The sequence below is a fragment of the Talpa occidentalis genome, unplaced genomic scaffold (assembly GCF_014898055.3).
Source record: "Talpa occidentalis isolate TD23 unplaced genomic scaffold, MPIMG_talOcc4v2.1 talOcc4.3, whole genome shotgun sequence".
Classification (NCBI taxonomy): domain Eukaryota; kingdom Metazoa; phylum Chordata; class Mammalia; order Eulipotyphla; family Talpidae; genus Talpa; species Talpa occidentalis.
The window spans coordinates 149,343,033-149,367,914 of NW_023603184.1; the positions used below are offsets into that span (position 1 = coordinate 149,343,033).

The window sequence follows — 24,882 nt, forward strand, 5'->3', positions numbered from 1 at the left end:
CCCTTACTGGAGGGCGGAAAAGAACAGTAGTGAACATTCTGAGGGGTCAGGAGCAGCTCTGGGGACGGCCAGGTGGGGCCGGTTCCGCCTCTCCGCTGACAGGCCCATGGCCCGTGTCCTGCGGTGTGACTGCGTTTCAGTGACTTTTTAGTAGAATTTTCTTAACAGAGCACGTGTTGGGCTGTTTGTGGCCCGCAGGCCTGCTTCACGGGCTGCGTTTGGCCAGGTCCTCACAGACGTGAGGTCTGCAGCCCTCTGGGCCCGGTGGATGTGTGGGGGTGGGGGGGCCTGGGATTTCCCACTGCTGTTCTCACGAAGCCACGTTCCAGGCGACGCGGCCACTTGAACAGTAAGAAGCGATGTGGGTTATTTGTGTTGTTGGTTCATTATCGCCACAGATAGTAACTGCTGCTGTGCAGTTGTTTCAGGCAGACACCCCGCCTGCCGGGTACGGGGAGCAGAGCGCCCCGATTTTTCCGCTGTCCAGTAAAATGGGCCGTGGGCTCCTTGTGGGGTGTGCTTGGCCTCAGGTGTGGGCGGCCGGTACCTGCCCGGCCTCTCGGGGTAGCGCATCCCCCACCGACAGTCCCGGGGCCCTCCCTCAGCCAGCCCCTCGCCCAGCCCCTCGCCAGCCCCTGCCCCGGCCGTTTCCATTCCAGAGAGCTCAGGCTGGGCTCGTGCTCCTGGCCGAGGGTGGGAATTTGTCTTTTTCTTTGCTGGCCATTTTTCTGAGTGGTGTGAGTGTTATTTTTGAGTTCTGGCCAAGGGAAGATGAGGATGAGATCAGAACTAGAATAAGACGTTCTGGAGCCTCCTTGCCTCGAGGGAGCGAGAGGGTCACTGGCGGTGTGGGCCGGGTGGGGTGGCATGTTCACCGGAAGGAAGGGGGAGAGGGCCGGGCAGTGGGCGCTCAGCCCTTGGCCAGCCGGCGCTCTCACTCCCTTGCTGGTGCGTCGCACCCCTGCCAGGAGAGGCCTGTGTCCAACGGGAGAAGAGGGCCACGCAGGACCCTCAAGAGTAGGACCTGGCGCAGACCTTAAAGGGGTGTCTGCTCGGGCAGGGGAGGAGCCAGCCGGCGGGCTTGTGCCAGGGCCCTTGCTGGCACCGCCGTGGGGTCCCCTCCCATCCCCTCAGGAGGCCCCTCCCTGTGGCCACGATGCTGCGTGGTGGAAAGAGGACGTGGCCAGACCACCATGTGGCCTTGCATGTGGGGCCCCGGGAGGAGCACCAAGTGTGCGCACACGTGGGTGCCTCAGGGGGCCGATGGGGCTGGTCGGAGCATTTCTGGGGGAGGCCAGAGGTGGCGGCTGGGCAGAGGGCCAGCGCCCAGAGCCTGAACGGTCCAGGCCACCGGATTGGGGACGAGCCGTTTTCATCTCCTGCGTGAGATGCGTGACTGGACTCGGGCGTGGGGAGGACGGTGGCGGGTCAGATGCTGCTCTGAGCGGGAGGCGCTCCCGGGCGCGGGACCAAGTCGTGTGGGGACCACCGCGGACGGCCGCTGATAACCTGATCTAACAGACTTCCTGGAAGGCAGGAAACAACCGTTTCTCAGGGGATTTTCTGTAGCCGTTTTCATCAAAAGCATCATCTTCCATTAACCATTTCACGGCTGCAGCATCTCACCGTGTTCTCTTTTTCCTGTTAAAACAGTGACGCGCGAGCAGGGGGCTTCGGAATGGGGGGCCTTGAGCGGGGACCCACGTGAGCCCTGACAGGCCCAGAGCCCTGCGTCCTCGGGGCTGATGTCGCCCGGTTTCCCTGCACGTCATTCGTCAGAGGCTTTCCTGTGTCCCCCTGTAGCTCCCCGGCCTGAACTACGGGCGCTGGGGGGAGGGGCCTCGGCCTCCGTTCTCCCAGTGAGCTGGCGCTGCTGGCGGAGGCTGCGTGGGCGCCAGCGGCTTAGGTGAGGGCACGTTGTCGTTCATCGAATTCGACGCCCTCCCGGAGCCCGGCCGCCCCGCGGGAGGAGGCCCCGTGACAGCCAGCCCACGGCCTGGGCGAGACCGCCGCCGGCGAGAGGCGCAGGCTGGGGACGCGTGTGCCCCGTCCCTGGCAGCCGCGAGCCTGGCGAGGACGCGGCCTGGCCTGTCGGGAGTATTTTGACAGGGGCCCGCCCTCTCGCTCGCTCATGAGGAAGTGTGGGGGTGCCAGGCGAGGGCGGTACCGGGGAGAAGCCCACAGAGGGCAAGATGGGCTCATCCTCCTGCTCGCGAACATGCCAAACACAGCACGGAGGGGACTGTGGACTGGCCAGCTGGGATCGGCCAGCCTGTGGGCAAAGGCCAGGTAGGCGCTGGTGCAGGGACCACTGGGGAGGCCAAAGGCTGCAGGGCTGGGCAGGCGCCCAGGGTCAGACAAGCCACGTGGTGCCTGGTCGTGGCTGGGTGGGCCTGTGGTCCCTGCACCATCCCTTGCTGCACCGAGCTCCAGGAAGGGCAGCAGGCCCAGGGCACGCAGTAAGCCCTCGGGCCAGGACTCCTGTGTGAGCCCGGACAAGTGACTTAACCCCTCTGTGCCTCGGTGTCCTTGGCAGGAAGAGGGGCTGGTAATGTCTGTGTAGTGAAGATTCAGTGAGGGGCCAAGGAACCCACTGGAAACTCACGTGGCAGATGGGCTGGGAGAGGCTGGGTGCTTGCTAGTGCAGGGCCTGTCCTGGGGCGCCAGGATCAAGACCCCTTGCTCTTGGGGGGAGGGTCTCTGAGCTGCCTCTGGACGTTACGTGGCTCCCACCCTGGGCCTGGACCAGGGCGGTCACCTGGGGAACGGGCCTGTAAGCCCCAGACGCAGGGGCAGCTGCCTGGGGAGTTCACTGTTGTGCCCCTGTTATTTGGGGTGACTAGTCCTCTGTGGCCCAGTGAGCTAAATTAACACTTAAGTGAGAATGTGTTACCCTGAGGCCCTGGGGTGTCTGGCTTCCCACCTTCAGACCTCACACCCGAGCAGGTTCTGGGAGACTGTCCACTCCGGCTGCCCCTGGCCATGCTCTCTGTGTGGGGTAGTGTTAGGGCAGAGCCCTGTCTGGGGACCAGAGCCCCAGACCTGGCCTGCCTCTGCTCTCCCCATGGAGCCCCCCCCAGCAGTCTCCATGATGACGACAGCAGCAGGCACTTGGCTTGATGGCAGGCTCTGGCAAGCTGGAGTACCTGAAGCGCACCTGGGGCTGCCCAGTGGCCACCTGCTGGTGGCCAGGCTTTACCTGGGCGCGCTCTGAGCTGGCATCGGTGGGCAGATACAGGTCTGGGCTGCAGAGGAGGCTGCTCGATGCTCCTGCTGTTCCCCATCCGCCGATGTCCCCCGGCAGGGAGGGCAGCCTCTCCTGCGGCCTCTCCTGCTTGGGGCACTTTCCCGGCAGTGGCAGCGACTGGCGACTGAGTGGGGAGAAGTGAAAGCCCCCCCACTCCCCCACCTGCCCAGCCTGCCTTCCGTGGAGCCCTGTGGCCCGTTGGTGTGTGGCTGATAAACGTGCTGTGGCTTTGATGTTCCCGTATCTGTCGACATGACATGACTTTTAGGGGAGGGCGGAAGCCGCTGGAGAGGGGTCGACCACGCCGGGAGACCCGGCTGCGCATCTGCAGGGCGGCGTGTGGGCCATGGGTTCCGCTGTGCCGGGGCCTTCCCCAGGGGTGTGCCCACTGCCCCGGCACGGGGGTGGACCCAGGACCTGGCTGGGAAGCAGGGTGCAGAAGCAGCTGTGGCTCCCCACGCCGTGGGCGCCCCCTCCATGTTCCCCACGAGGCCGCCTTGAATTTCTCTTTGAGTCCTGGCAGTGATTTCTTACAGGGCGTCCCGGCACACACGCCGGCGTTGGGCCCCTGCGTGGCCGCGTGAGCTGTGCTGAGTGCCGGTCACAACCCACTGGGCGCGGGCGTGCGTGCCCCTTGCAGCGGTGCCCCCCAGGCGCCCTCTGCGTGGGCAGCCGCAGTGTCTCGGTGTGTGGCCCTGCATCCCATGTGGCGCCCTGGCCCCGGGCATGCCTAAGACGCCAGGGCAGCCCGTCGGCCTCTCACGGAGCCGGGCGGAGGAGCCGTCACCAGGACGGCTGAGTAGAGACGGGGCGTCTCAGGCTGCGAGCGCCCGTGTCCTGCCGAGACCCCGGCTCAGGCTCTGGACGGCTGCTGCCCAATCCGCCGCGGGCCATCAGAGGAAGGCTGGGCCTGGGGGGCCCCGAGGTGCTCTCTGGCTTGCCTGCAGATGTGCCCCAGCCCTCACATTCCCCCGTATTGTTGTGGCTTTTCCGGGGCCGACTCCTCCCGGCCCCACAGTGGCTGGGCGGCGCGGCTGAGAACGGCTGGCTTTCATCTGGTCAGGGTGGAACCATCTGTCCAAGCGTTGAAAGAACTTTGAATTTTTGACGAGCGTTGATTTTGGGGTCCTAGGGGAGCCCTGGTTTTGAGCGAAAAAAGGTTTTGCTCGTCCTTGGGGCCCAGCACTGTTTGTGGGATAAGAGCAAAATGACTCCGGCCTCTGAAAAGTAAGGCGGCGGGAGGGAGGACACACTTGGGTTTGGTACAGCTGCAGGTTCCTGAGGGACAGTCCCCAGAACCCCCATCCCTTCTCCAGAGCTGTGCCGGGGCCCTTGTTCCGGGGGGCGGGAGTGAGGACCGTCGCTCTGGGTGGGACGGACATTCTCTGTCCGTGGGCTTGCAGGCCTGTCTGTCCTCTGGAGAGGGGGGCTGTCTGTCCCGTAACGGTCCTTAAACTGGCCTGCGCCTCACTCCCCTCCCTCCAGCGGGTGCTTCGTGTCTTTCTCCCTGGAGCGCCTTTCCGGGACGTGGGCCTGGTGTGGAGCAGGTGGCGCCCAAACTGCCGAGCTTCCATGGGGGGGCTGGCTCAGAGTCGCGAGGGAAGCTCTCAGGACTGGTGGTGCCTGCGGCAAGGGAAGGGGTGTCCACCTTTGGGGTGTAAATATTGGGGGTGGAATGCACATGTGCTGAAGCAGAGATGCCATCGGCCTCCCCACCGACACCTCCCGGCCTCCCAGGCCAGCTTTCCAGGGCGCTGCGGGCCTCGGCGGCGCACCGGCCTGGCTGAGTCCTAGCACCCCCGCCCTGGCGGGGTGGCACTCCCAGCACCCAGGCGTCTCAGCCCCTGGTGCGCAGAAGCTGCCTTGCTCGGGAATGAGCTCGCTGCCAGGGAGGTCGTGGTGGTGGGTGGTCCCGACTGCCGGGGAGACTCAGAGACAGATGCCCGCGGCGAAGGCACACGAAGGGGAGTGAGACCGAAGGCCGGGGAGCCCGGATGGCCAGCAGGCTGCCAGGAGCAGGGGAGGGGCGGGCCAGAGCTGGGAGGCGCCCGGCCAGTGGACGCTTGGCCTGCCGCCTCCGAGCTCCGGGGCTGAGACCGAACTTCTGTTTAAATTGCCCTGTTTGTGGCTTCGGCGTGACAGCTCCAGGAAACGGAATGCCTCCGGACCGGCCGTGTGGCCCACGGGGCCGCTGCGGGGAGCACCCCTGCCCGTGTCCATCAGCACGGTGAGGGGGGGGTGCGCAGCCTGCCCCTCGTGGGTCTCGCATGTGATGATTTTCAGGAGGAAAGTGACGCTGGCACGGCCGGGTCAGAGGGCAGCGTGTCCCAGACCTTTCCCGGGGAAGAGGGAGTGTCAGGTGATGGTGGAAACCGAGTGTGGAAGGGCGGCCAGGAGAGCTGGTGCTGTGAGCCGTGTGGCCCGGCCACGCCCCTGCGCTCTCCCCAGCGAGTGTCCTTGGCTGTGCAAGAGGAAGTTATACTCGATGATGCTGTGTGACCGTAGACGCCGTGACCTTCAGAGGCCAGCGTGGCACTGCCAGCTGCAGCTCGGGGAGGGGAGCCCCGGGGACCATGCCCGTGCCCGCTGCACTGCGCACAATAGGTGTCTCATGCACATGGACTCCAGCGGTGACGACGACCGGCGCGTGCTCCGAAGGACACATGTCAAAGTGACGGGGGGAGGTTAAGTCACTTTATTAAATGCAAACGAGCTCTTTGTTGAATACTGTCTCCATTTTGCTCACGTAGAGGTGAAAGGCTCTCCAGGCTCGCACGGAGAACACCGGCAGCGTGGCCGTGGCTCCCGGTGAGTGGGAGGTTGCACGTTTGGGGTCCAGAACCAGGGAGTGGTGGCATCGCCGCCACATGTCGTTTTGTCTGTTATGGCCCTGGACCCCCGCGGGAAGCGGGTGGACGAGCAGAGGCTTGCCGGGAAGCTTGTGACAGTCCCCCCTGCGGGAGGGGTGGGTGCCACAGCCTTGGCCCCGGCGGCCTCTGAGCTGGGCCGCTCCTTGTTCTGCGCTGTCCTGCTGGCGCCGAGCGGCATCCCGGCTTCTTGACCCGTCCATGCCAGTATCAGCCCCTGTCCTGTTGTGACAACCCCCAGTGTCTCCAGGCCGTCCAGATGAAGTGTCCCCTCTGGGGCACAATGGCCCATTGAGAAGGCCTGGCCGGGACAGTGGCATGGGGGTGCAGAGAGGGAACGGGTCGGGGTCGTCGAGAGGTTCTGCGGGACCTGCCGGTTGATTGGCTTTGGCCGCAGCGAGATGGGAGGAGGCGGGGAACTGGGTGGGTGGTGGGGACTCGGGTTGGGGCCAGGCCCGGTTCCGCTCGGGCCATGGCGGGTCTAGGGGGGCCTGGAGGGCTTTGGGCCAGTGGTCCTCAGCTCAGATCTGAGCGGGGCAGCCGTGGAAGGACCGTGAGAAACGGAAAAGCCAGCCGTGGGGTGGACATCTGTGGCGAGCCATCGCCCTGGGGAGTCCCTGTGTTTCCAGGGTGGGCAGAGGCAGGGGAGGCGGAAGGGGTTGACTGCTCCACCCAGAGCTGTTGCTTGGCGACCGCGGGCAGATGTGGATGCCTGGGGGTGACCTCATGGGGGCGGGCCTGGGCCTCAGAGCCCACCACCGCCGGCTAAGCTGTCTGCTGTGCCTGAGTGCGTGGGGGTGCTTGGGGCAGATCCGCAGGGCTCTCTCACCCTGCACACGAGCCTGTTGCTTCTCCCCTGCCCCGCACAGCCTGTCTGCGCAGGCGGCCAGGCCCCCATTTCTGCAATGGGTCGTGAGGGGCCGGGGAACTGATGAGGGCACCGGGACAGTTTCCCCTTGGGGACTGGGCATCATGCGTCTGTCCTGGCAGGGCGGCCCAACGGTCTTTCTCTGGTCACAGGCCCTGCCCCTCTTGCCCTGGGCGCTGGCACCATCCTCACCTGTTCCCCCGGGCTCTGCTGGCCTTGGCCAGTGTGGGGACCCCTGACCGTCAGGATGGCTTTGCCGTGTCTTTAGATGCCCAGACGGGTGGACCAGGACAGCACCGTGTGCGCCCGCGGACCTAGGGCGTCGCCCCTCCCTGTGATTCCAGCTGACCCATCCCCCAAGACTCCAGCTGTACACTGGGCACTTAAAAGAAAAAATTCCCCAGTGGCCTTATGCTGCCAGGCCAGGAGGGGGTGCTGGGCCTCCCCCTCGGGAGCTGAGGGTGGAGGAGGCCAGCCCTGCCGTGGCGGAGGGTTATCTTCCAGAAAGAACAGACCGCGCATTACCGCCCCAATCGTGGGTCCCATCTCAGCAGCCAGCAGGCAGGCCCTGAGTGCCAGCGTGCTAGTTCCCCGGCAGCGGACTCAGGCTCAGCGTAATTAGAGGCCAGCACGGAGTTCACTTCCTGGCCGTCCCGGTCCGTAAAGAGATCGGGTCTGTAATTAGCCTGTCTCCCTGGGAGGGGCCGCAGCCCAGGGGCCGTCTGCCCTCCTCCGCCCACTGTCTGGCCTGCGCCATTTTATTCTGCCGTCACCTTGTGCGCTGCTGGGGCAGAGCCGAAGGAAGGGGCAGCCCAGCCTTCGAGTTTCCCTTTGGCCCGCCTGCCGGATGGAGTGGGGCTGGTGCTCTCCTCCTCACATGCTGGGGCGCCCTCAGAAGTGGGGGGAGCTCAGTCTGCAGAGGGGAGCCCGGGTGCAGCGGGCTGGGATGGGGCGGGGGTCCTGTCCTGCGTGTTCGTGCGCGGACAGCTCCTCGGAGGACGGGACAGCTTCCCGAGTCCCGGGTCATCCTCCTTGGGAGTTCCACGCAGATGGTGCTCGGAGGGCACTGCCCATGCATGGCCCGCAGCAGGTGCCAGGCCCACCAGCCAGCTCAGGAAGCGGCCGGGCCGCCCTCACGTCCCGAAACAGCGGGCAGCGGCTTGGATGTCTGGGTGCAGCGGGCCAGTGAGGCTGCGGAAGCCTGTGTCCCAGAAGGGCGTGTTCCTTCTCCTTTTTTCAAAGTTCTGGCTGTGTTTTAGGGAAGCGCGTAACTGGAAAAGAAAGGCTCTTCCTGGTTGCATGGGGGTGTCAGCCCTGCCCCGGGCTGCGCTCAGCTGCCCGGAGGAGCCTGCGCCCCTTTCCCTGGTGCTCTGAGGCTCCTTCTCCGCCCACAGGGCTGGCTGTGCCTGGGCATCCCCGACCCACCCCGGGGCCGCCCCCAGGCGCCCCGTCGCTGCAGGTGGGCGGCCTGTCTGCTCTGTCTGACTGGCCTGGCCGGTTTCCTCTGCCCGTTACCAACCCCCGCCACCCCCAGCTTGTTTTAAGGTGACCCTGGGTCATCCCAGTGCCTCTGCGGGGCCTGTCCACCTTCCTGATAGTCATTTTCACAGTGACGCTGGACTCAAACTTCACCTCTGTCAGTCACCGTCCGCTGTCTGCCCGATCGGCCATTTCTCAGTCACCTTTTGTGCAGCGCAGAATCCCACAGTGGGCCCCGGGGCCAAGGCCACAGCTCTTCCACGTTAGTTGCCAGGGTCGTCCCGAGGGTGCCGGCCACTGCGAGCACACCCACCCCCACTCGCGAGAGCTTCGAGCCCGTGCCCGTGCGTGCGCCTGGGGTTGCTCTCCCAACCTGTGTTTCCTTCATCCCTGGGGCTTGGGGGGGCTCACGAGAGACTTGTGCCCTGCTGCTCACCCTCCTCCTGCTGCCTTTGGGCTGCAACCTCACACTTAGGGTGGACGAGTGTTCACGCCAGGACAGGAGGCCTAGCTGAGGACCCAGACGCCCCAGCATGTACCTGAGGGGACTGTCCTCAGCCGACCCCCCACCAGAGGGCAGCCCCACAGCACAGGCATCTGGATGGGGTTCGGACCTTGGTTTTGCCAAGACTGGACAGTCAGGCTGGAATGTGTCCCACAGCTGTCGGCGAAGGTGTCCACGGGACCAGCTGCCCAGACAGGCCCACGCAGCTCCCTCCAGGGTCCCGCAGCCTGGGCCCGCGCTCTGGGTGCCGCCGTGATGTCCCTGGTCTGTCTGGCAGGTTTCCTCGGGAACTGGGGGAGACCCCGTGGGTCACCTTTGTCCCCTGAGGCCAGGGAGGGGGTGCCTGAGAATGCAGGGGCTCTTGCAGAGTCTAAAGGACAGTGAAGGTTTCCCCACTTGTACTTGTCAGCGGGGAGAGACCGGAGTGACGCGGGGAAACGGGAGAAGCCAGAAGACCCGCTTTTCTGACGTAAGGAAGAGCCGCCTGTCTGGTGTGGCCAGGTGAGACCTGCAGCGTCTCCAGGGGGAGCGGTTAGGACTAGACTGCTCCCCTGTGCAGGGCCCTGGGGGCCAGCAGTCTGTCCAAGCTGCCCACACCCTGTCTTGGAAGGAAGCCAGAGACCGAACAACGCACTGTTGACACATGACTTAGACTCTGGAAAAAATGACTTATCGCCCATCACGCGATCTGGTCATTGTTTCCCCAACCCCCCCCCCCCACAACCCCCCCACTGCACCTGAGCCTGAGCATTTGGTGCTTCTGCATCCTGTGACCTTACTCTAAGGGGAGCAGCCCTGAGGTATCTGTGTCTGTGGGGGGCTGGATGGAGCGGGGTGTTCCCTCCCTCCACACCGAGGGGGTGCTCCTCGTCCGGAAGCTCAGCCTGGCGGGCCTCGGGTCCTGGAGCTGCTTCCGCTGCAGGTGGTTGGGGGTTCTGGGTGGAGCCCTCGGAGGCAGGATGAGAGGAAGAACAGCGAGTTTGCTTCCTGATGAGATAATCCCGAGGAAGAACCGGAGCCAGCCCCCCCAAGAGCCTCTGCCCAGAACCCGCAGGGGGCGGCCCGTTCACCCCAGGAGCTCAGCCTCATTCCCAGTTCTGGAACGAACAGTCTGCCTGCGGGATCTTGCCCTCCCGGCTGGAGGTCAGCGGTCGCTTCCCCGCTGGAGAGAGTCAGCGCTGGTGTGGACTCCGGGGGCCGGGCCGTGGCCCTGAGCGGAGTCGGCCCGAGGCTGCTGTGTGGGGCGCGCGGCGGGTGGGGCCGGGGCGGCGGGCGTCTCCCACCCGAGTCTGCTGGTGGAGAACCCCCCTTGGGTGTGGAGCCTTGACTTACACACACGAATGTTGGAGAGTGTCTCCGTTCTGTCTTCCGTTGGGTTGTCGGAAAAGACAGCACGTGTGTTTCGTTTTTCAAGCCCCTTCAGCGCCTCGGCTCCTGCCAGGGCTGAGCTTTACTTTCTTTCCTTTCCTTTTGCCCCAATATTGTTTAGGGTCCTGAGACTTGACAGGGGTGCTGTCACCCCTGCCTCAGGCCCAGAGGGGCTGCCCCAGACCCCTTGGCATGGAGACCCGCATGGTAAGGACCCGCGAAGTCTGCACAAGGCAGTTGCGACTTGTTTCAGTTAAGACGCCTTTAGTCAGAGCTTCCGTGAGGTCCCGTGAGGCTGCTCCTTGCTCTGTGTGGTTCTTTCCGTGGAGAGAGGGTTTTCCATTTGCAGGTGGCTTTAGCTAAAGTGAAAAGCACCCCGCACCCCTTCCTCCGCCCAGGGTAATGCCCTCTTGGAACTCTGGAAAGCTCAAGCCACAGAAAGCAGGAGCCCAGACTCGAGTCCCAGAGCCCCAGGGTGTAGCCTGGGTGCCCAGCATGTGGGGAGTGGGTGCCCCTGCTCCCCTGCGGAAGCTCCGGAGGACCGTGGCTGGTGCCAGGCGGCCCCCCACATCCTCCTGCCTCTGCTTCCTCCCGGCGACTTCCTTGGGCAGGAGAAAGGTTTAGGACGCATTCTGACCTGGTCTCAGATTTCAGCACTGCTGTGAGATGGGGCGGCTGGCCCTGGGAGCCCCTGGGGTGGGAGCCCCTGGTTTGGGAAAGGGGTGGAGAGCACGCTGCCCGTCCTCCCTCTGGGCTCAGTGCCCTCTCTCCTGCGTGGACCCTGGGCCTTCTGAGCGCCTGGCGGCCGGGCTCACCCTAGCACCAACCCCACAGCGGGGGCCGCAGCCGCGGGGCCGGGCGGGGCTCTGCTTGGGTGGTGGGGAGACAGCAGTATGACCGCGGTGAGGGTCCCCCGAGGCACATAGACGTTTCTAGAAGGCTCATTTAGCCCCGATCGCAACATGCTTTGGGCTGTAGTTGTGCTGCCAGCGGGCGGGGGCTCCCGGAGGAGGAGGCGCGGCCTGTGCGCGAGGGACCCCTGTCCTCCCTGCTCGGGGCACGGCTGGAGATATCTGTTTTCCTTTTAGGGAACACACCCTGGTGGCATTTTGGGGGCAGTTCAGCCTCTGCTTCCAGAAGGTCTGGCCCTTTCCCTCATTCCTTCAATGACTTGGCCTCCTGGATGCCTCTGGCCCCCTGTCCGTCTCTAAAACAGGGTGACTGCAAGGACGCTCAGGCGCTGTGCTTCTCTGTGCCATCTGGGGGGAGTGAGGAGGGCGGGGGAAGGAGAACACTTGCTTTCCCCCGAGTCAGGCATTTTTAAGGTTTTTTGAATAAAATGTGTTTATTGAAAATGTGCCACGTCGGGCAGGCCGGGAGGGGCGTCTGAGCCCCGTGCCTGGGGTGCGCAGGGGCCTGGGGGTTGCTTCCAGGGATCCCTGGTCCCGTCCCCGGGGCTGTGACTCTGTGCACTGGGGCGGGGCTGCTCTCCTGGTGGCTGCGTTCTGGGCGCGGGCGGAGGCCCCACGGTGGCGAAGCGCGCGGTGCCCCTTGTCCCAAGCGACGGGCTGGGAGGGCCTCGGCGTCAGGCTTCCTGGAAATGACATCGATTCGAAGTAGCCCCGCTCCTCGGGAGTGCGCGGGAGCTTTGCGCTCGTGTAGACTCCGGGGTGTCTTCTACATCAAAGCAGTGGCTTTTTAATTTCTAGCTCGGGTTAATTTATGGAGTTTCCCAGGCAACAGAATGCAGAGACGCGGGCTGCGCCATCGCGCTGGGCAATCAGGAAACCCTCTTGATTGGATGGAGAATATTGCCTGGAAAAGACGCAAATCAGCCGCCGCCAGACCAGGGGTGAAGGGATCGAGAGGGAGTGGGGGCGTGGGACGGGGGCCACTCCTCATCACCCCTCCCGTCGCCCCGCCACCCTCTCCCCAGGACCTGTCCTCTGTGAGGCCCAGGCCCCGGGGCACGCCCCGCACAGCCTGCCCCTGGGGCCGGGGCTGGGGCTGCAGATGAGCCGCCCCCACGCCACCCCCTTCTGCTCTGTAAATAGAGCACAGAAAAGTCAACATGGAAAAAAACACCAACTTTTGGAGCAGAAGGAAGAGGGCGTCTGCCAGTTACAAACCTGTGAGCACAGTTTCACTACAGTTCAAAGTCTGGAGAGAGTGACTGGAGTTTTTGGACACTTTCACCCCGTTACGTTCACTCTGGTTACCGATGCCTTTGGGTTTATTTCTACCACCTTCAATTGCCCCAGATTTTTACGTCCCCTCCCCCTTTTCTGTTTTGTCTGTACCCACCCGCCCTCCTGGCGTCCCTCCATCCATAGAAAGGCTCACTAAGGGGGTGTCCGGGAGGAGCTGGCATGTGCTCCGGAGGACCCCAGCCCGCGTGCCTGTTGGCGTGTTACGGCACAGCCGCCGGCCGGGCCTCCGGGTGACACGGCGCTCGCGCTGGGGAGCGAGTCAGGCTGTGCTGGGGAAACCGCTCTCCCGGGCACACCTCGGCGACAGCCTTAAAATTCTTCGTTTTTAAAGTGCTCTGACCCGCCTGGCCGGAGAGCGCTTGCAGTGGATGATAGGGACAAATGGCCGCTCCTGGCGTGTGAGGAGCTGCCGGCGGCAGGAGACCGACGGCTCGAGGACTTCCCGGGAAGCAGACAGAACCCGGCTGCCCGGAGCTGCTGTCCTCCGCGCACATGAGCAAAGGTGAAAGCCGGTGGCGACGAGACAGCAACGCCCACTCCCGTGGCCTCTGGTGGGGATGAGTGTGGCGGCGGAAGCCGGTGTGCGGTGGGGGGGGGCGGGGGTGACCCCACGAACCCTCCAGGACGGCGCTGGCGGAGTCAAGGTGCTCCCTCTTCCTGGGAGGCGGTTTGGAGATGTGACCGGGCGAGAGGCACCAACGCTTCAGCCCTGGAATTTCAGTTCTGGGAATCGGAGCTAGAGAACACGAGGCTCTCGCCACTTCGGTGTCTTGTTCTGGAAAGGACAGGAAGCAGCCCGCAGGGCGAGGCCCGCACCCGCGGGCAGGACCGTCCAGGCGGCGCCTTCTCTCGGGGAGAGCGGCTTACAGCACGCGGGGCATCTCCGGTGCGCGGTGCTTAGGCTTTGGGGCGCCCTTCTTGCTTGTGAGCTCATCCTCTCAGGGGTTGTGTCGTTGGGAAGGAAATGCTGGGCCCAGCAAACCATTAGCTCGTACTGGCAGGGGTCAGTCTGCCTTCATTCAGAGCACCCCTGGCTGGCAGGGGCCAGCCGACCGGCACCCGCCGGCAGAGGGGCGGGATCTGCCCTGCATCCGGGTTGACTTGTCAGCTGGCCAGGGACACCGGCCTGGCGTCCGTCCATGTCCATCGAGCCTCCAGTCTCTGCCCACCGCAGGCTGAGGCCCTGCTCCCCGAGGCCCTCCCTGAGGCTCACATACTTCCAGGAGCCACCTAACAACTCACACCGGGGCTGGGGTGGCAGCCCGATTCTACCTTCAGAACCCAGCGCTCTCTGCCGGGCGGGGGAGGGGGTGCACCTGAGCTCCGAGGCTCCAGGATGGAAGAAGGTTGGAGGCTGGGCCAAGGCAGAGGCAGGGAAGGAGTGAGCAGGTTTCAGGGCTGCCCCTGGCCCAGCGCCCTCCCCAGCCCCCTCCCTGCGCTCTGCCTCCGATGCAGCCTCTCACACCAGCTGCCCTGTGGGGCGCCCTCCTGCCACAGCAGCAGAAGGGCCTCCAGTGCCCTCCACCTGGATCCTCCCGACGTGTATCCCAGGGATCCAGTCTCCAAAGGGAAGCGTCCCAGGAAGGAGCAGAGGGGCAGAGGCAGAGGCAGAGGGAGATGGAAGGCTCATTCCTTCTCTGCTCCGCGCCTAGATAACAGGCCACATTCAAGATTAACACCTTGAATTAACACCTTGAAGCAGCCTTTCTTCCCAAAGCAACACACGTCCAGTTCGGAAAACAGCTCACGAACCAGAGTCACCCACAGGACACCAAGGGGGGCCCTGCCCGTGTTCTGGGGGGGTGAGGCCAAGGCAGCATGCGGGTTCCGTGGACAGGTGCGTGTTATGCGATGGCCCCCTCCCATCGCCCGGGTCTCGGGCACGTGACACTCTCAACGGGAACCAAGGGGCTTCCCAGGCGGCGGGGGTGGCTTCCCGGGTACCTGCCATAGCAAGATGGAGACAGGGCCTCAGAGTCTCTTCCCGCACACGTCTTGAAGGAGGGCACCGCCCCACGTCATGGGCAGTGCCTGCGGGTGTCCACAAGACCCACCTTCACCGGAGCTGCAGGGTGTGTCCCCCAGCCCAAGGTCGGCCTCGATGTCTGCGTGGGCCCAGAGGAGCCAGGGGACCTCGGCACAGTGACAGTGACGGGGCGAGGGTCCCCTGGCCAGTCCCGTAAGCAAGGACCGTGCTTGGGGGTCATTTCATCGGCAAGTCTCCCTCTTGGGTCTTGTTCACTTTCACATAGACAGAGGGTCTCGGGGAGGTGACGCTGGGGCCAGCACCCTCTCTCGGGACCCCTGAGGGCCCCTCGCGGCCCTGGCCGGGCGCGTTCAGCATTGACGGGGGTGGGGGGTGGGGGCGCTGGGGGGTTCTCCGTCCCCCGTGGCGTCTCTGTCCTGGGATTTGCATTCACCCCGACGCCCAGCAACCTGGGGAGGAAAATGACTTTCTGATTGAATCGTATCATTTCAGACAAAGCCCTTCCATGAATAAAGAATATTAATTACTGTGCCCGAGTGGCGCCCCCTCCCCTTTTGCGCTGTGGTTCACGGAAGCCTCCTGCGTCCCCGCAAGGTCGGCCCGGCTCTCCAGGCAGGCCTCGCTCGGGGCGAGCGCGCTGGGCCCCAGGAGCTGGGCTCCGTCAGCGGCAGGCGCAGGCCCTGGGGCGTCCTGGCGGCCTGTGCTCCCGCCGGCGCCCACGCGTTGCTCTGGGGGTGTGGGCGTTGCTCTGGTGTGTTAACACGCCCGGCGGGTGCCAGCGGGAGGGTGGTGTGCCTCAGAGTGATTTCTAGGTCATTCCAGCACGAAGATCAGGGTATGGTGGAGCCTGAACAGCCCCCTCCAGCCCTTCCCCGGCCCGGCTCCCTTCTGTGCTGCCTCCGCCCCTTTCCCTCTCTCCCCAGCACCCCACCCCCCATGGCCACCGTGAGGGCCGATGGAGAGAGCAGACCTGTGCCGAGGGCTTGGGGCGGGCTGGGGAAGGGCTCCCTGGGGAGCAGTTACGTGTGAGGAAAGCGGGGAGCCCCTGTGTTACTTGACAAGTCACCTTGGGACAGGATAATAACCTACTGCACCCCAACAAGACTGTCGTAGGCTGGGGCCATGTTCCCAGGGCTGCGGGTTCGTGGGCAGTTTGAGAAGCTCACTGGTGGGGTGGGGGGGTGACGCCCTGCCTTCAGGGCACCGGGAAGCCGGGGTCCGCTCACAGACCCAGGGACAGCAGAGGAAGGGCCGGCGTGGACACAGCACGCCCCTTGGTCCTGCTGGACAGAGAGGCATCTGAAGGATCGGGAAGGTCGGGTGTTAAAATGAATCTGTGGTGGAAAGTTCCAGAAGACAGGAGGGCCAGCATGGAAGGTTGTGGGTAGAAAATGGGCTACCAGAGGCCACGACTGAGGGTGGCTGGTCTTGGGAAAATCAAGGGTGTGGGTGGGAGGAGGCCCTGGGAACACAGGAAGGACGAGGCCTCCGGGGCTGGGGTCAGCGTGACGTGGTGGGCGCCTCGCACCCCACATCGCCGCCTCTGGCTGGCGCGACTGTGACAGGAGAAGGGGTGCCTGGGGTGTCTGAGGATCCCTGCTCTGCAAGTCCCTCGCGGCCAGGCCAGCAGTGCTGTGTAGGCGGGGAGGGGTGGGAGCCGCTGGGCGGGCGGGCGTGCCCTGAGCTGGCTGAGCGGGACGCTGTCCACCTCCTCCCGCGGGCCTGGGCAGCGCGTGCCAGCCAGACCGCCATCTTCACGACGGGGCGACGTCGGAGGGCCGGGGGCCAGGGTTGGGGAACTGGACGTCGGCCGTAGCAGTTTCATTTACCCTTCATCATTTACCTCCACCTGTTTCTCTGCTTTCTGGGAAGATTCCAGAGTCGGTGGGGAGGCTTTAAAGGAGGAGGCCACAGCACAACGCAGCTTTTAGGCATCAAGAAGCTCAGGCGAGGCCCCAGCTGTCTGGCTTGAGACCAAGCCCTTGCCTAGAACCCAGGGTCTACAGCTGCAGGGACCCCCATCCCTGCACTGACTGGCGGCTGCTGGGGACCCCCGTGTGGCCGGCAGGTGAGACGGCGCGGCGGCTTATTCCGCCTTACTGTGTCAGAGCTGACCCTGGTGACCCGCTTCTCAAGCGCTGGAGGACAAATCGTAACTACGGGGTGGGGGTGGGGGGGCGGGTGCTGCCCCACCTCCTGGGGGCCCGAGCTGGAGGTGGTCACCTGTCTTCCACTGCCCTTGGGGAGGGGCCTGGGCTTCGAACAGGGACCGTAGCCGGTGGTTCTCTGCATTTAGAGAAAACTAAGTCACACCCCCCGGTCCCCGGGCACACAGAGGAGTGCCGGTCTCTGCAGCCACCCCCGGCCCCACACGGGGTGTGGCAGTGGAGAGCCGGGGGAGTAGGCTTTTCTTGATGGCGAGCTTTGTAAGCAGCTGATACACGTCCCAGGGCCTGGAGTTTTATTTTCATGGAGTCCTAGAATCTTCGGGGCCAGAGACCCAGACATGTCTGGAAAACACCCGTATGTTGGCAAACGCATCTCAGTTCCTTCTGTGCGTGTTCCTTCCTTCTGAGTCTGGATCCATGTTTGGGTTACGCTGTTTGTGGGAGGCCTTTCTGGCGGGTCCTGCAGAGGAAACTCTCCCAGAGGCACCTGGTTCCTGGTGTGCTTGACGGGAGGGGCGGCCCCTGCGAGGAACTTCCACTGGTTTTTCTCCCCACGAATTCCGGGACTTCAGTGCAGCTGTCCCCGGGACAGGTGCAGACTTGCGTGCTGCTCTGGATGAAATCCTTCTGATTCCTCAGCTGAGCCTCCACCCAGAGCCCAAGGCCGGGTGAAGAGGGGGTGCCCCCCTGGGGGACTGGCCGCAGCTGTGCCGGCCGTGACAGTGAGCACAGATGGCCCCTGCCGTGGCCCTCACGTCGCAGGGGGCTGGTGTTGGTTTCCATAAAGTGGCGGTTCATAGATCCGCCTGTTCGTAGATCTGACTGTTATCTGAAGTCGCCTTTGCCTGACACTTAGCAAAACCGGCTGGCAAGAAATTTCTGGCATTTTTCTTTGGGGGTTAAAATCTGTGCATAAACTGACCCTTGCTGCACACCTCAACACCTCCAGACTCCGTCCCTCTGGTCTGAGTCACTGGACATGAAGTTTCAGTTTGGATTTAGACATTTCCTTTCGGTTCGCTCCGCAGGTTGCTGGGGCGGGGTGGGGGGCTTTGGGGGAAGGGTGTGTTGGGTGGAGGGGTGAGGATGAACTTGGGGGGGGGGCAGGGTCTCTCCCTTTCCCCTGTGACCTCAGGCAGCCGCCTGCCTTTCCTGTCGGTTCCTCTACTTGTAAAGTGCGTGGAATCCAGGTCACTGAAGTCCTTCTGTGGCTTACGTGACGACTCCGTGCACAGGGTGAGCGTGTGTGAGCGTGTGTGAGCGTGTCGCCGTGACCGAGAGCGGAGCAACACGAGAGGCAAGAGAAGGCAGCCCCTGCCCCGGGTCCCGGCCTGCCCAGCCCCACGCGGCTCCGCGGGGCTCTGGGGCGGTGAGTGGGTGGGGAGGTCTCCCGTGCTCAGCCGCTGGTGCTGGCCCCTCCCGCCCAGGGTTCTCTGGGGTCCAGGCCTTCCTACTCCTCGCGTGGTGTCTTCTGATTAAAGATAACGTTGTTTTGCGATTTTAAATAATGAATGTTGGCAAAAGTTAATTTTTCCCCTTTCTAGCATTTCCGTCACGCCTGTGGCACTTGGGGATTTAAACTGACCGGAACTGGTGGCCGGTCTGTCACCGCACCCGGAGGGAGTCTCCTTCCCTGTGACTGTCGCCGCTTTCCTGTTTTGGGGAGGATTCCTGGGAAAATCACTCCCTTTCTGTAGCGTGATCTGTACTTGTCATTAGCAGCTACGGAGGCTGAGCCCAGCGGATGGGAGAATTAGTGAAATAGTAAAACGTCGAGAAGACACAGGGGTCCCTTGTCCCGTGCCCACAGGTGCCTCGCCTGTCCCTGGGGAGCAGGGCCTCTTCCCCCAGGAGACACCTGGCTATGCGTGCACCTTTGGCTGTCACACCTGGGGGCGGGGGGGGGGGTGGGCATCACTGAACCCAGGACAGGAGGAGGAAGGGCCCAGCGCTGCCCAGCATGAAGGCCCGGCACCTCCCTGGCAAAGCCCCTTCAGCTCAGAATAGTCATCTTCCGTCCTCCTCCTGCCTGCTTGTCTTACCGCAGGTGACATGTTCTCCTGCGTGTCGGCTGTTGAGGGCACTTGTCCATCCTGACACCCATTATGGAGCCCAGGGCCCTGGGCGCGATTTAGGAGAGTCTCCCATCACCCACTGCCTGCCCACCTGCTGGCAGCAGAGGTCTGCTGGGGGCATCCTGCTGAGTCGTCCATGTCCACCCGCCGCGGGCCGAGGTTCTGATTGCCTGTGCTCGGCTGCTCCACGGGTGTCCCCTGGCAGCCCCTCTCCTGACCCGTCACCTGCCCAGGACCTCGTGGGAGGAGCGCCCAAGAAGCCCCTTGTGGTGGACACTGAGTGGGTACCACAGGGGCCCACCCCACCCCACACAAAACTGCCCAGCTCTCAGGACCCCGAGGTCTTCCCTCCATGGGAAGTGGGATGAGGAAACCTCTTCTTCCAAGGCCAAACCTCTTGGCTTTGCTCGGTGTGGGCCTGTGACCTCCCATCCAGGGCCAGAGCAGGCGTGTTGCCCCCGAGGTGGCACCTGGGCCTCTGGCTGATAGGGAGGCCGAGGGTGCTCAGCGCTGCCGGCCTGGCCCGGGGGTCACGGTGTCTGTGTCTGCTGGACAGAAGTGTCCTCTGAGTTCCTGGGAGGTGCAGGCGGGGGCAGGAGCTCCCAGCGCCTCTGTGGTCTTGCAGGGCAGGAATGTGCTGACCCCAGGGCACGTCTGGGAGTCCCAGAGGAGGGGCGCATTGTGATCTGTGTCCCAACCTCAAGGAAAATCAGCCAGCCAGGCGACAGCAGGGTCATCGCCTGCGGCACTGAGATCTTAACTCAGCGGCCAGCCCACCCATAGTGACCTGGCCCATCTGGCACCACAGGAAAACCAAAAATTTGGGAGAAAACATAAATATCTTTTTGCTGCTTCTTTGTGCCTGGGGGTGGCCTGTGACGCGACAGCAGCTCTGGAGGCCTGGCCAGCGCAGGCCAGTGCAGGCCGGTGCTTGGCTCTTCTGCCGTTGTCCTGCTCGGACTCTGTGACAGCCATTGCCACCTGGCAGGTCGTGCCGGCGGGGTCAGCCAGGGTGGCCCAGGGCTCACTGCCCCAGCGCTCGCCTTCCAGAAGGCTCATGCTCCCGGCCGTGCTGTGACGGGGCCGCTGCTGGACTTGTCTGCAGCTTGAAATGGCCCAGGACAGGGAAGCCCTGGGACCGGGGCCAGAGGGGCACGGGGACCTGGAAGCAGGAGAGCGGCTGTGGGGGGGGCGGGTGGTGAGTGGTGGGGCATCCCCTCTGTGCCCCTCTCTGGCTGGGGTCCCTAGGCAGAGGCTTTGCGATGTTTGATGGGGCAGAGGGATCCAGGCTGGCTCCGATTTTCTAAAGCCCCAAGTGTTGATCGACCTTCAGCAGGAGAAGCTCCAGGAGGGACGGCCCAACGTGCCAGGTTGCAGCGCTGGGAGAACAAAGCCTCACACCTGCACACGTGGCGGAGCTCCTGCTCGGGGCAGGTCTGCTGTGTGGAAGGGGATTTGGGTCTTGGAGTGACAGCTTCTGTCTGAGCCTCTGCTTCTCCCTGGGAAGAGCCCATGTCTCCGGGGCAGTGGGGAGAGGCTGTTCTCCCTGGTTCCTCCTGCCCGACCTTCCGGCCCTGTGGGGGCTTCTCGCCATGGGTGTGGGCACTGGGTGCTTTCTTGAGAGGCAGAGAGCACTGGAGGTGGGGAGCTGCCAGCTCGGGCTGAAAGAGGCTCCCCATTCTGTGTCATCCAGGAGTCAGTGTCATCTGAGGTGGATCAAATGGAATCTTCTACTCTGCAGCTTGCATCCTAGTACTGCGGCCTGCAAAACCCGGGCTGGATCTCGGCAGCCAGGCACTAGCCGGGAGACCCAGCAGCTGCGCCCTGTCTCAGCACTAGGGGGGTGCTTTTATTCCTGCTGGGCCCCAGGAGTGTCTCAGATAACAACATGTACTCAGAGACCTCAGCTATGGGCCAGCTGACACCAGATTTAACACCAAAATTCATTTCAGCACATGGAAGTTGTCCAGTCTCTAATCGTGGGACTGGCCCCCAGGCTCATTAGGAACCGGGGCGGGCTCCCCACTTGCTCTGTCCTCCCCCCCCCCCGCCACGCTGGCTTCGCTGAGCTTGTTCCTCTGCTGGAGGAGCTGGTGGACCTCTCTCCAGCTGCAGCTGCAGGATTTTACACCATGACCAAATCTGAGTGTCCCCACAGACCAGGGTGCTGGACACTCCTGTCTTTGTGTGTCGAACCAGCAGACAGCAGGTTTTTTGTTTAGGAGCGTGAGATTTCCTTGAAGACAGTCACCCTGCCTCCTCGCTGCCCGGGAGCTCCTCCGTGCTCCGTGTGTGTGTGATGAATAAACGAGCGAATGGGAAAACGAAGCAGCAAGTCAACGATGAAGCTTGCTGAGCTGTTGGGATCCCAATTGCATTCGATTCAAGTTCAATAATAGTCACACGTCTGTTTCTCATGCTTATGATCAAGAAAAAGAAGGGGAATGGGCATGGGACCCCAAGTTCGTACGCTTGGGGGGGGCGCCCTGGAGAGCACGGTTCTTGGGTCTTGTCAATGAGGACGTTTCATTGAAACTGAAAAGATAAGGCTCACCAGTCCTGGGGTCCCCCTTTGCAGTGAGGACACATTGAGGACGCAGCGCTGAGCCCTGGCGTGCCAGGAGCCGTAGGCAGCCCGGACAGGTGATGGTGGCGCAGGCTGTCAGGGCAGGGCCTCTGGGCGTGGCGGGATGTGTTTCAAAGAGCTTGTGAATACCAGGGCTTTCAAGAGCAGTGCGCAGAGGTGTACGCGTGGGGGTTTGGGCAGGTGAGGAACGACACATGCTCGTCATGACGGGGTCACACGCCCTGCTTTCCGTGCCCTGAACATCCTCTGTGTGTCAAAGTGTTTTCCAAAAAGAGAAACCAAGTCAACTAGTGGTCTTAGCCATCCGTGTTGTTGCATCTGAATGTTTCATTTCACTCTGGAAAATTCTGAATTTCCTTGCCCCCCATGTACGAGCCTGCAGGACAGGATCACCTGCAGGGCCTTCTCAGGTGCCCACCAGGATGCCCTGAGAGAGTACAGGAGACTCTGGCACACGGCCGTGGCCTCCGCTGACGTTTCCGGCAGGGAGACGGCCGAGCCCATTGCTTTGGTCAGTGGATGCCTTGGGGGAAGCTTTCAAACAGGCAGACTGAGCCCTGCACGCCTGGGCCCAGGAGCGCTGCTCTGTGGCTCAGCTGTGAGTGTCCACTGCTGTGTGGAGGGCATGAGGGGCTGGTACCTGCGCCGGCCAGGAGGCCGCAGGTGGGAGATTTCATGGGGAGAACCGGCTCAGCAGCTAGTAAGGCGCTGCCCCAGAGCGCCCACACCTCAGTGCCTTTGTCTCAGCTGAGTGGGCGCAGGAGGCCGAGTCTCCGTCCCTTTTCCTTCCTGCCCACTTCACAGATGTGGAGCCTGAGGTGGCCCGGGCGGGCGGGGCTTGGGGCAGGCAGGGGCTCCTCTGGCCTTTACCCGCCCTTCTCCTGCCTGTGCGGGGCGGCAGGCCCCGGAGCCGGCCCCCACTTAGATCCTCCCGAAGCATTTCAGCAGTGGCACGGGGGTCCTTCGTGGGCAGGCCGCGGTGCGAAAAGCACCCCGAGTCACGGCTGGGGAGCGCCCCTTCTGGTCCCCCCTTTGTTCTCTCCTTGCTGGAGTGTTGGGGGTGACTCGGGGGAGCTCGCAGCTGGGGCGCCTTATTCTGGGCTCTCCGGGGCGCGTGGCCAGGAGCGCGGCTTCCCGGGACCCAGGGATGCCCGACCTGCTCTCCTGGGCCAAGGCCCCGCCGGCTCCAAGAAGGGCCGCGCCGCCCCGCCTGGAGCCGGCCCCGGGCAGCTCCGGTCCGCGCGGCGCAGGTCCAGCCCGGCGCTTGGGCCCGCCTGGCGGCCGCTCGCCACCGCGCCGCGCTCCCGGGCCTGGCCGGGCTGGGCGCGCTCCCCGCTCCCCGCGCCCCGCGCCCCGCGCCGCCCCCGCGCGCCGCCCGCCCGCCCCGCCCCGCCCCGGCGCGCGTTTCCATTTTAAACCCGCCCGCCCCGCGGCCGAGCCGGCGCCGCCGCCCGCGAGTCCCGGCCCAGGGTGTGGCGCAGGCGGCCCGACCGCGCCGAGCAGCCGAGGTGCCCGGGCCCCGCGCCCAGACAATGAAGCCGCGGGCGCCGCCGCCCGCCCCGGGCCCCGCGCGCCGCGGCCGCACCTGCCGGGGAGCCCGGCCCCGCGCCTGAGCGCCCCGCGCCCCGCCCATGGCCCGGCGCCCCCGGCCCGCACCCGCGCTCCCGGGCCGCGCGGCGCCTCGGCCGGGCTGGGCGGGCGCCGTCCCCGCCGCCTGAGCGCGCCCGCCGCGGCGGGGGGCGTGGGCCCCGCCGGCCGCCCTCGCGCCTCGCGCCTCGCCTGCGGCCCCGGCCCCGGCGCCCCCGGAGACATGTACCTGCTGGACGGCGGCGGCGAGCCCGCGGCGCCCCCCGCGGACGCGATGCCGCGCGGGGCGCCCCCCCGGAGGACCGTGTACCGCATCTCCGTGACCCTGGTCCGCAAGGAGCAGCTGCCCGCGCCGGGCCCCGGCGGCGCCCACTCGCGCCCGGCCCGCAGGCCCCGGCCCGCGCGCTCCCCGGACGCGCCCGGGCGGCTCGTGGAGGAGGCCGAGGACGCGGCGGGCCCCGAGGACCCCGAGGCCGGCTGCCCGCGCGCCTGGGACTGCCGCACCTTCCGCGCGCGCAGCACCGGGCAGCTGGAGCTCGGGCGGCTCCGGCCGTGCGCGCGCGGCCCGGACCCCGCGGCCCTGGCCGGCAGCCCCCCGGCCGCGGAGGCGGGGCCCGGCTCGCCCGCGCCCGGCAGCCCCGGCGCGGCGGAGGCCCCGGCTGCGCCCCTGCGGCGCAGCCTCAGCTTCAGGCACTGGAGCGGGGCCGACGCGCCGCGGGGCCGGGCCCTGGGCCGCGGGCGGCGCCACAGCAGCTCCGGGAGCCTGGCCTGGGCGGCGGGCGGCGAGGCCGCGGGGGACCCCGGGGCCGCCCCGGAGCCCCTGGGCGCGGCGCAGCCCGCCTCGGAGAAGCGCAACACCCTGGACGTGGGCGAGGTGCTCAGCAAGACCGACGCGCTCTCGGACCTGGAGCGCTGGGAGCGCAGCAAGAGCAAGAACCGCACGCTGGACAACAGCGACCTGCAGCGGCTGGAGCGCGCGCGGGCAGCGGCCGCCGGCCCCGGCGCGGCCTCGGAGCACCGGCTGCTGCGCTTCTTCAGCGGCATCTTCGCCCGCAGGGACGGCGCCCCTGGAGGCGGCCCCTCGCCCCGGAGCAGCGCCTCGCGGCCGCGCGGCTACTTCAGCAGCCTGCGGCGCCCCCCGGCCGACGCGCACTCGTCCAGCGCCGAGAGCATCGACGGGTCCCCGCTCAGAGGTGGGCAGCGGGCGCGGAGGGGAGGGCCGCGGTGGGGACAGGCCGGCTCCGCCGCAGCCTCCTGGCCGAGCGCGCTGGACTGGGGGCCGGCTAGGGACTCTGCCCGCCAGGGCCCTGGCGGGGCGCGGGAGCGGCCTCCCGGGACGGGAACTCGGGTCCTGCGGTTGCGCCCAACCCCGCGGGGGTCTGCGCCCGGCTCTAGCTGTGCGGTGGCGCGCGTGGGTGTGTCTCCCCCCCAACACTGTGAACCTGTATGGGGAGAGCTCACCTGGCTAAGGGGTGCCTTTCCGGGCACCTGCCGCTGCCCACTTGCAGGCTGGGACAGCTGAGGGCGGCTGCGGGAGCTAGCACTGGGCCCCTGAAGCTGCCCCAGACACCGCTCCGCCTGGGCAGGAGAGACTCGTCTTGGTTAATTCCTTTCATGGCCACACGCCTCAGCTCCCCGAAAGCATCTGCGTGCCCTGATGTGACCCCAGCTCTGGGCGGTTCTCTTAGTCGAGCTCCTGGTAAAGAGGGTTGTCCTCGGGGTCGGGACACGGGCGCAGCCTCCTGGACGAGTCGTGGCTAAGGCAGGAGCAGGTCTGGGACAGGACTGGTTCCCAGCAATGTGTTGTCAGATACAGGAGGGAAAAGCAGGACCGATTTTAAAATCTCTTAGGCCCTCCCACGGGGACCTTTCAGGGAAGGTTCTGGAGCAGATGTGATAACATTCTCTTGCAAGATCCGAGTAACCTGTGGCCT

The 24,882-nt window shown here is 65.1% G+C and overlaps 1 protein-coding gene across 3 annotated transcripts in view; it reads left to right on the forward strand.

Annotated features, from left to right (window-relative positions):
- Nucleotides 1–24,882, forward strand: part of AGAP1 (ArfGAP with GTPase domain, ankyrin repeat and PH domain 1) — a 357,631-nt gene that overhangs the window by 57,361 nt on the left and 275,388 nt on the right. The window contains exon 1 of one of the 3 annotated variants that reach the window (XM_037522170.2): nucleotides 24,071–24,141. The exons of the other annotated variants lie outside the window; for them this stretch is intronic. The gene's annotated coding sequence lies outside the window, so the exon portion shown is untranslated. Of the gene's footprint in view, nucleotides 1–24,070; nucleotides 24,142–24,882 lie in introns of those variants that run through there. 3 annotated transcript variants of the gene reach the window in all.